Source organism: Colobus angolensis, unplaced genomic scaffold (assembly GCF_000951035.1).
Source record: "Colobus angolensis palliatus isolate OR3802 unplaced genomic scaffold, Cang.pa_1.0 Scaffold133, whole genome shotgun sequence".
Classification (NCBI taxonomy): domain Eukaryota; kingdom Metazoa; phylum Chordata; class Mammalia; order Primates; family Cercopithecidae; genus Colobus; species Colobus angolensis.
Window position 1 is genome coordinate 295,497 of NW_012114411.1, and position 7,810 is coordinate 303,306.

Sequence of the window (7,810 nt, forward strand, 5' to 3'; positions counted from 1 at the left end):
GTGTTAGCCAGGATGGTCTCGATCTCCTGACCTCGTGATCCGCCCGTCTCGGCCTCCCAAAGTGCTGGGATTACAGGCTTGAGCCACCGCGCCCGGCTCTCCTCAAGCAATTTTTATTTTTATTCATTCATTTGTTTTGGAGATAGTCTGACTTTGTTGCCCATGCTGGAGTACAGTGGCACAATCACAGCTCCCTGCAGCCTCAACCTCCGAGACCCAAATGATCCCCCCACATCAGTCTCCTGGGTAGCTAGGACTACAGGCACGTGCCACCACACCTGGCTTTTTTTTTTTTTTTTTTTTTTTTTTTTTTTTGTAGAGACAGGATTTTACTATATTGCCCATGGTGGTCTCAAACTTTTGAATGCAAGCAACCCTCCCACCTCTGCCTCCCAAAGTGTTGGGATTACAGGCGTGAGCCATCACGCCCAGCCCTCCGCAAGCAATTTGATACAGGCAGAGAAAACAGAGGGCTTATTAATTCCAGAAATAAATGATTTAATTGGATTACAATATGTTGAGAGCTAACGCCACATAACACTACACAACACTAACAATAATTACTTTTGTTGTGATGAGAGAACGATTATGTATTAACCTCATAAAACTTTGTGGAGGGAAGGCATTGCAGAAAATAAAAAGAAGCATTAAGTCCCTGGAATACTCCTGTCTTCACTTTGGCAGCTCAAATACAAGCCTCAGTGCCTTTCAAAATTTCTCTCTGGAACCATTCGTATTAGAACCAGCTGGAAAGTCTCAGGTCTGCTCTGCTGCAGTAGAATCTCTGGGTTTGGAGAAATACAGGCATTTGCATTTTTAACAAGCTCTTCCTTGATGCTTAGTATATTAGCACTAAGGAGAAACTATATATATAGTGTATATATGTGTGTATATATATACACACACACATATATATATATTCTTTCATTTTGTTCTATGCAATCCTTCATGAAGTGAGCAAGGAAAAAAAAAACTTTCCTGTACAGCACAAATTCACATTTAATAATCCTCCTCCAGTTCTGAGTTTGTTTTGTCTAGTCCTAAAGTTGCTTTTAATAAGGGAGTAGCGATCCTAGCCCATTGAGCTTATTTGTTTTATAAATGATGCTTTGATTTCTCAGGCAGGCTGGGTTGATGTTACCCTTGGCATCCTCCCAGAGAATTTTAGTGCCAATAAGAAAATCTGGGCGTCTGCCGCCCTCCTTATTTTACCCTTGGATGATGTGAGCAGGATGTCTTAGGATGTCCCCAGCTTCAGACATCTGAACTCAGAGCTGTGTAGAGATCCGTGAGTTTACACCCTGGCTAGACTTCAAGAACAACAGGAGAAAAATCAAAAGGAAAAGTCCATGCAAAGAGGACCTTCACCAAGGACACTTTGGGTCTCAAGGAGGCTATGAAAGTCAATTTCAATAACATCTGGATCTTGCTAGATGTTAAAACCAGCTTGCGGTATTCGTGGCTGTCCCCGAGAGACAGGAACACTGCCTCCCTGCTTAAGCTCCCAGAGGTAAAGAGACATGAAAAGAACATCCTGGAAGCAACATAAATGTCTTGAAGATGAGGTCCATTCCTAGGAGTTGTGTAGAGCACCCCAAATAAAATGCACCGATAAAGCCTCATTCCTAAGAACAGCAGATTAAATTCTACTCCGTTCCAATGGACTCTTTGTGGGCCAGAAGGTGCCAAGCAATCAAATACGCCGTGCCCGCCTTCCCTCTCAAAAAGAAAGCTGGCAGCAATAGCCTGGGAACCCAGCCCCACCTCCGCCAGTGCCGCCCCTGCCTGCTCTGCTCAGCAGCGGATCCCCAGCTTCAGTGAACCCCCCTTTCCTCTGTTTCACATTGGACTTCCACAAGTGATTTCAGCTGATGGACGCATCCTGCTGCTTTCAATTTTCTGAAATATTTGAAACCCAACCAGGTCCCGTGGCTCATTCCTGTAATCCCAGCACTTTGGGAGGCCAAGGTGAGAGGATCACTTGAGCCCAGGACTTCAAGACCAGCCTGGGCAACATAGTGAGACCTTGTCTCTACAAAAAAATCAAAAAATGAGGCAAGAGGATGGCTTGAGCCCGGGAGGTAGAGGCTGCAGTGAGCTATGACTGTGCTACTGCGCTCCAGCCTAGACAACGGGGATGAGACCCCGTCTCAAAAGAAGGAAAAGTAGGCCGGGCGCGGTGGCTCAAGCCTGTAATCCCAGGACTTTGGGAGGATGAGGCGGGCGGATCACGAGGTCAGGAGATCGAGACCATCCTGGCGAACACAGTGAAACCCCGTCTCTATAAAAAATAGAAAAAAATTAGCCGGGCGAGGTGGCGGGCGCCTGTAGTCCTAGCTACTCGGGAGGCTGAGCCGGGAGAATGGCGTGAACCCGGGAGGCGGAGCTTGCAGTGAGCCGAGATCGTGCCACTGCACTCCAGCCTGGGTGACAGAGCGAGACTCTGTCTCAAAAAAAAAAAAAAAAGGAAAAGTTTGAAAGCCATTGTGTGTAGCACTTTCCAGAGTAAAGAGGAGTATCTTAGGCCAAGAAGAATGACCTGCCCAGGGGTCACGCAGCTCATCCATGTCAGAAGTGGTCCCAACCTGTTAGCTTCCCAGGGTTCTTGTAACAAATTACCACCCATGCAGTGACTTCCAGCAACGCAGATGTGGTACCTTACAGCTTTGGAGATCAGAAGCCCAAAATGGGGCCAGGCTCAGTGGCTCATGCCTGCAATCCCGGCACTTTGGGAGGCCAAGCTGGGCAGATCACCTGAGGTCGGGAGTTTGAGACCAGCCTGACCATCATAGACTCCAGCTTTACAAAAAATTAGGCAGGTATGGTGGTGCACGCCTGGGAGGCTACCTGGGAGGCTGAGATGGGAAGATCACTTGAGCCCAGGAGGTCGAGGATGCAGTGCGCTATGATTGCACCACCACACTCTAGCCTGGGCAACAGAGTGAGACCTCATCTCAAAAAACAGAAATCCAAAATGGGTCTCCAAATGGGCTAAAATCAAGGTGTTGGCGGGGCTGCATTCCTTCTGGAAGCTCGAGGGGAGAACCTGTTTCCTCATCTCTTCCAGCTTCCTGCCGCTGCCCAGGTGGTTTTGACCTGTGGTCCCAGCCAGTGTTCTCCTCACTCACAGCTGCTTGTTCTCTGGCTCTCTGCCTCCCTCTTGCAATGGCACTGGTGATTCCATTGAATTCACCTGGCAAATCGAAGCAATTTCCCCCAGCTGACGAGCCTTCACTTAATCACGTGTGCAGAGAGCCTTTGGCTACGTGCCTCAACCTACTCATGGGTTTTGGGAATTAGAACATCGGCATCTTCGGGGAACCATTACTCTGCTTACCACGTAGAACCAGAATCCAGGTCTGTTGGCCCCCAACCCAGGTATCCCTACAGCTCTCAGGTCCTCACTGCCCCATTTGTCATCTTGGGCTCCTCGGAGTTCAAGGTCACCTCTATGGCTCAGAGACAGCAGCAGAGAATCGCCCCTTGAAGTGGTGGTTTGGTATTGTGTGTAGTGCATGTACCGCCAGAGACTCCATAGCACCCACCCCGCCCCATATTACCTAACACCTCAGAAGGCAGGGGGTTTGCCCCTTGGGGTCAGGGTGCATCTTGGTGATCCACTGAGAAGGGTTAGGGGGAAGACTCTTTATCCAGGAATGAAGCAAGTGCTGCTCACCTGCTGGTGACTTCTTGGGAACCTAGGGAAGGGGGGACAAACCACCCCAGTGTCCATGAGTCCCTGAGTGCAGCCTGTAAATGAAAAAGCGTCTGAGACAGGTCTCAATCAGTTTGCATGTTTGTTTTACTGCGGTTAAAGACGTGTGCTCAGGAAGCAGGACTGTGCCTTTCTCCAAAGATGATTTTGAGGGTTTCAATATTTAAAGGGGGCCGGGCAAGGTGGCTCACATGTGTAATCCCAGCACTTTGGGAGATCGACGCAGGCGGATCACTTGACATCAGGAGTTTCAGACCAACCTGGCCAACATGGTGAAACCCCACCTCTACTAAAAATTCAAAAAATAGCTGTGCGTATTGGCGGGTGCCTGTAATCCCAGCTACTCAGGAGGCTGAGGCAGGAGAAGAGCTTGAACCCAAGAGGCAGTGAGCCGAGATCATGCCACTGTACTCTAGCCTGGGTGACAGAGCAAGACTGTCTCAACATATATATATTTAAAGGAAAAAGGGTGTATATTGGGGAAAGAGTAAGAACTTTTAAAAAATGTGGGTAGACAAGAGGCAAATGGTTGCATTTTTGGGGGTCTTTGTGAGGAGGGATAGAGGAACAGTCTTAGGCATTCATCTAGCTCAGTGAATCTGCATTTTTACATAAGAGATTATAAAATAAGCAGGGCAGAGGAAGCAATCAGGTATGCGTTTGTCTCTGGTGAGCAGGGGCATGACTTTGAGTTCAGTCCTTTGTCCCACACCTGTGTAGATAAGCTATCCATTTACATTATCAGGGTGAAATGCAACAACTGTGTCAGGGTAAAGACCTCAGGGCCACAGCGGATTTCTAGTGGGCAAATTGTGAGAGAGGTAGGCAGCTTTTTTTTTTCTTCTTCTTCTTCTTTTGTAGCTACCTTCTTTGGGAATAAAATGACAGGCAGGCTTGCCTGACTGCAGTTCCCAGCTTGACGTTTCCCTTTGGCTTAGTGATGATGGGTCCATGATTTATTTTCCTTTCACAACCCGAAGGCTTGGTACAAATCCCCACCACTTGTGTTGATCAGAAATCAGCAAACACAGGAACCAGGATGGGAAGAGGAAGGCAGGCTGGGCCGATGGTGTCCGTGGGTCTGTCTGATACCAGGATCAGGGAGGCTGCAGGGACAAGCCAGGGCTCCCGGGAGCAGTGAAGGCCTGGCATCCAGCACCGCCCAGCTGAGTCACCTCCGTCACACTTCAGAGCCCACTAGGCCAACAAGGATGAAGTCAAGAGGAAGCGCAAGGGGCTTCTGACTAAAGATACTCGCACCAGGAATTCCTGCATGCCTTGGTGGGTGTGCCTGAGAGTCATTCTCCCTCCAGAGAGGATGACTGTCCTCCCTGCTGGAATGATAACGTTCCAGAGGTGTCACTGACCACTGTCCTACAACCAGCAGGGGCCAAGAAGGCTGTAAGCCTCCGAGAGGAGCCAGGTGGGAGAAGCGATGCCAGAGCGCGTGAACTGTGACCCCTGAGCCAAGCCTCCCCTGTCCCTCCCCAGCGCTGGACAAACTAACAAGAATAATGGCAGCAGCACTTTGGCAGGCTGAGGCGGGTGGAGTTTGAGACTCCTGACCTGGCCAATATGGTGAAACCCTGTCTTTACTAAAAATACAAAAATATTAGCTGGGCATAGTGGCGGGCACCCGTAGTCCCAGCTACTCGGGAGGCTGAGGCAGGAGAATCTGCTTGAACCCTGGAGGCGGAGGTTGCAGTGAGTGGAGATCACGCCACTGCACTCCAGCCTGAGCGACAAGAGCAAGACTCCAACTCAAAAATTAAAAAAAAAGAATAATGGCAGAGCCTCAAGTCGGAGCTTCCTGAGAGCACGGAGGAAGTCTCTGCTAAAGCCAGTTGAGAAAAGGCTTAATGATAACTAGAGGTTAATGAAGCCTCGTTAGTCATCTAGGAGGGGGGTGATAATTAACCAAGAGAGGTCCTCTCAGTCTTAGCCCTGGAGGGGCACTAGCAGGTTCCAAGGGCCGGTTTCAGGGGCTTGTGACTCATGCAGTCACAGGGCCTCAAGCTTGGTTTAATAGTCTGCTGTTGCCATCTTGAAGTAATCAGTCATTTTGTTTGTTTTTAAACACAGGGTCTTGCTCGATACCCAGGCTGGAGTGCAGTGGCGTGATCACAGCTCACTACAGCCTCGACCTCCCAGGCTCAAACTGTTCTCCTGCCTCAGCCTCACGAGTAGCTGGGACTACAGGTGCGTACCACCACACCCGGCTAGTTACTTAGTTTTTGCAGAGATGGGGTCTCACCATGTTGCCCAGGCTGGGCTCCAACTCCTGGCCTCAGGTGATCCTTCCGCCTTGGCCTCCCAAAGTGCTGGGACTATGGGCATGCGCCACACTGCACCCGGCCAGTAATCAATTTTGAACAAGAGGCTCAGCCTTTTCATTTTGCACTGGGCCCCACAGATTATGTAGCCGGTTCTACAGGTCTGTCATCGCTGTGTTTGTGTGGGACTGAGGGTTAGGAAGGCAGTGAAATGCCCAGTCTCTCAGCTTCCAAGGCAGACCGCTCACCTAGTCATGAAATCAGATTACTCTTGGCAGAGAACTCCCTCCCACCCACTCACCCCACATATGCACCCACATATGCACCCACAGACGCACCCACACATGCGCACTCACGTGCACACATACACTCACATACGCGCACACACACACACCCACTTACATACCCACATACACACATCCCCACATACGCACACACACAAGCCCACACATGCTCGCTTGCGCACACATGCGCATACACGTGCACACATGTGCATCACATGCGTGCACGCATGCACCCACATACGCACCCACATACATACACACATACCCACCTACACACACACATACGCACACACAAACCCACATATACACACACATACACGCACTCACATATGTGCACACTGATGCGCACCCATATGCACGCACACAGGCACCCACACACGCTCACACATACACACCCACCTACATGCCCACATACACACGCACCCACAGATGCTCACACATATGTACTCAACATCACACCAAACTGAAGTTCAGTGATACATGTAGGTGGGATCAGGCCATGACTGAGAGTTGCTCGAGGGAATTTCATCACATTTCAGGGAAATAATTTGGTACTCAGGTGATGGCTCCTATTCATTTCTACCATGGCTAGTGAACTCAAGGAAAGAGCTGAGGCCAGGCAAGGTGGCCCACACCTGTAATCTCAGCCCTTTGGGAGGCTGAGGGGGGAGGATCACTTGAGCCCAGGAGTTTGAGACCAGCCTGGGCAACATAGGAAGAGCCCATCTCTGCAAACAAGTTAGCCGGGTGTGGTGGCATGCCTCTGGTTCCACCTGCTGGGAAGGCTGAGGCAGGAGGATTGCTTGAGCCCAGGAGTTGGAGGGTTCAGTGAGCTGTGATCTTACCACTGCAATCCAGCCTGGGCAGCAGAATGAGACACTGTATCCCCGCACCTTCCCCCAAAAAAAGAGCTGAGCTTCAAAACTATTTGAATATTGGGAATTAAGTTCTTTAGCGGCCCCAGCCACCACCGTTACGACAGTACCAGCACACAGGGATGTGGGGAGAGCCCCCCTCGGTCCCCTGGAGGCCCCTTCATCCCAGGAGGTTCTGTTAAATGTCTGGCTGGCCCACCACTGACCCCCCCAAGAGCACGTCCACAGACTCCCAGAGCCGTGGGCTCCTCCCACTTGTTTCCTACTGGGTCCTCTCTTTCACTGTCAACACTGTGCCCCAAATCAATGTGCCCCCTTCAGCAGCAAAGCTGGTACTTTTTTCTGGTCAGCCCCTTGCTAATAAAACCACTGCCAGAACCGGGGAAGAGGGAGGGGCTAGGAACAGAGCAGAGCAAAGGCTGCAGACTCCTGCTGCCCCCACCTGAAGCTTGAGCTCGTTTTCATGAGTAAACGCTTCTCAATTTGTTTTCTGCTTTTGGCCAATCTCCAAAATCCTGAAATGGTCGTTTTTTATTTTTTATTTATTTATTTTTTTTGAGACGGAGTCTGGCTCTGTCGCCCGGGCTGGAGTGCAGTGGCCTGACCTCAGCTCACTGCAAGCCCCGCCTCCCAGGTTCACGCCATTCTCCTGCCTCAGCCTCC